This window comes from Apium graveolens, chromosome 10 (genome assembly GCF_009905375.1).
Source record: "Apium graveolens cultivar Ventura chromosome 10, ASM990537v1, whole genome shotgun sequence".
NCBI lineage: Eukaryota > Viridiplantae > Streptophyta > Magnoliopsida > Apiales > Apiaceae > Apium > Apium graveolens.
Genome location: NC_133656.1, coordinates 210131636 through 210134930, shown reverse-complemented (window position 1 = coordinate 210134930; position 3295 = coordinate 210131636). Strand labels below are relative to the sequence as shown.

At 35.2% G+C, this 3295-nt stretch overlaps 1 long non-coding RNA gene across 1 annotated transcript; it reads left to right on the top strand.

The window, feature by feature from the left end:
* Positions 1-210: 210 nt before the first annotated feature.
* LOC141693343 (uncharacterized) lies at positions 211-3045 on the top strand. The gene is made up of 3 exons (XR_012563076.1): positions 211-295; positions 585-2367; positions 2547-3045. It is a non-coding gene; the product is annotated as an uncharacterized LOC141693343 (long non-coding RNA).
* Positions 3046-3295: the final 250 nt, after the last annotated feature.

The window sequence follows — 3295 nt, the reverse complement described above, 5'->3', positions numbered from 1 at the left end:
ACCCGAAAATTGAATGGTTTAAATAAGGCCCAACCCGAATTTTATGGGTTGGGTATGAGTTACCTTTAAAAAAAGTCTAACCCAACCCAACCCAACCCAAATATGTAGTGAGCCCAATTAACCCATCAGCCATCGGGTCTGGTCCATATATCCATCTGCCTGTCTTACTTTAACCTAGGTTAAATGTAAGTTGTTTGTGTTGCGCCTCTGTGAGTTTATTACATTACACATAGTCACTTACATTTTCAGTTTCACATCTTAGGTCTCCTAGATTCTTACGGGCAGCTACTAACTAGTAAGTATCTTAACTCTCTGTCTCTGCTCTTTAATTAGTATTTGTTGAATGCATCTTACCTCTAAAATCTATGTGTTTTAAGAATTTGTTACTTGTTACTTTTTAGTTGTTACTTGTTAGTATGTTTTGTTTAAATTTGTAGTGAGGTGTATGTTTAAAAGTCTGTTACAGTTGGCCCTTAACCTGTTTGATATAATGATTAACTGAAAAACATGAGTTGTTGTGTTAAAACTTCCTTTATTTGCGTATTTGTGACATAATCTTATGTTTATTTTGACGATTTTGATAGGTTAAATTGTAACTTGCAAGTTGCAAGTAATGGACAAGTTATTTTCTAAGACATCTCCCCCGCCCCAGTTAGCTACAATTCAGACCACAAAAACCACTCCAGATAATACTCTCACTCCAGAAAACACTCCCATTTCTGCCCAAAATACCACTCCAAATCCAATTATAGAAACATGTCTCAACCTTACTCCAGACACTACAAATATTGCACTCAAATCACCTAAAAAAGAGGGCGATGATGATCCGTTTACATCTAAAAAAAGCCAACCAGAATTTCAGACATTTGGGACCATTTCGCCAAAATTATTGGGGGAAATCCAAAGGATCCTAGATGTACCTGTAACTATTGTGGTTCTAATTATGCTTTTCATTTTAGGAGAGTTGGGACAAGCAGATTATGGGCTTATTTAGAGAAGTGCAAGAAAAATCCAAACAAAGTATGTGATAAAAAACAAAAAATATTGAGCTTTCAAGCTGGTAAGTGGTAACAAAGCAAGAGAAAGCTTATTAGCTCTCACATTTAATAAGGTGAGATGTCGAAGTGCATTGGTTAAGTTCGTTGTAAAGGATGAACACGCATTCAATGTAGTCGAAGGTGCTGGTTTTAAGAAGCTTGTGCAGGAGTTGCAACCACAATTTGGTGTCCCTAGAAGAATGACTGTCACTAGAGATATGTATCAACTATTTTGCAATGAGAGAGTGAAATTAATGAAGGATCTGACCAAGGCTGGCCAAAAAGTAAGTCTAACTACTGACTGTTGGGCATCTTGCACACAAATGTCTTATATGTGTTTGACTACACATTACATTGATCCTGAATGGAACTTACAAAAAAGGATTATTAATTTTTGTCAAGTTCCAAATCATAAAGGTGAAACAATTGGTAAGGTGATCGAGGCGTGTTTACTAGGTTGGCAGATTGAAAAGGTATTTTCTGTAACGCTTGATAATGCAACAACCAATGATGTTGCTGTTGGTTTTGTGAAGAAAAGAGTTAATGGCTGGAAGGGTTCTGTTCTTAATGGAGATTACATTCATGTGAGGTGCGGCGCTCATATATTGAATCTAATTGTGAATGAGGGGCTGAAAAGTATGCATAATTCAATAGTAGCTATTCAAAATTCAGTGAGATATATACGAGCATCTCCTGCTAGGTTGCAAAAGTTCATGAGTTATGTGGAGCGAGAGAAATTGATTACAAAGGAGGCTTAATTTTAGATGTCCCTACGAGCTGGAACTCCACATTCTCGATGTTGGATGTTGCTCTCAAATTTGAAAAAGCCTTCACAAGGTACGAAGAGGAAGATGATAAGTTTTTAAGTTATTTTTTGGGAAAAAAAAATAGGAAGAAGATGATTGGGCCTCCTACTTGTGCTGATTGGGAGTGTGCCGCTGTATTTGTCAAATTTCTCTCTACATTTTATGAAGTAACTCTAAAATTCAGTAGCACTTTACAATTGACTTCTAATAATTTTTATCACGAGATATGTGAAAATCATACCCAGCTGAGTGATTCAGAAGTTATTAATGACCCTTTATTATTTGGTATTGCTATGAGCATGAAGGAAAAGTATAACAAATACTGGGGCACTGCAGAAAACATCAATCCTCTATTATTTTTAGTTGTTGTGCTTGATCTAAGATACAAAATGAGGTACTTAAAATTCTGTTTTGACACTGTTTATAATGCTGAGACTGTTGCAAAGCTTGTCGTCAAGGTGGAATCGGTTCTTCAGTGTTTGTATGCTTGCTATGATGTCGAGGTTGATGACAAAAGTAACAAGGTTAGTTTGAAATGAAATTGAATAGCTAGTATAGTTTAGTTTAAATGCACCAGAAAAGTATGCTCTAGAGTCTAGATAGTTCCCACTTGTTTATGTTGTTTGACTTTGTAAATTGAATCATACAATTCTTTAATTTTGTGTCTATCTTATGCTTGTATAATTATTATTATATTTATTAGGACACCAAACTTGATTCCCTGTCAAAGAGTGATGGCAAGGAAACGCAGAGGAGAATACTGGAAAGCTATTTACAACACCAACAAACATTTGTTAGCGAGAAAAAAATGATCTTGAAAGGTATTTGGAGGATGAATCATTAAACCCGATGATTGTTCCTTTTGATATCCTACAGTGGTGGAAAGCTAATTCTGGTAAGTATAAGATCTTATCTATGATGGCTAGAGATGGGTTAGCTATACCTGTTTCGACAATAGCATCAAAATCAACATTCAATACTAGTGGCCGTATTTTGGACTCGTTTAGGAGTTCATTAAGCCCAAAAATAGTAGAGGCATTAGTTTGCACCCAAAATTGGCTCAGGGGAAATCATGGGTGTCTTACTTCAAGAGGGTATCTCGATAAAACTCATATGTATGATTTTCTCGATGAAGGTAATAAATTATTAGAGATAACTTTATGTTATTTGATATGCCCTGCATGGTTCTCTTCTTCTTTAATAAACTGAATTATTTATATCTTTTTATTTGTTGTAAACAATGTAAAGAAAACTAAGAAAAAAGAAACCTCTTTGAAGGAGAATGTCGTTATTGTTGATTACTGATAATTACAGGAGGCATGATGTTTGCTTAAGTTAAATTCTTTTTGTTATGTTGTGTCGTAGATTACCAGACTATAATGGAATACTAACATCAAGTTCCTGTCTGTTTAAATTAATTCGCTTTTGTTTTGCTTGCACTATGCCACTATG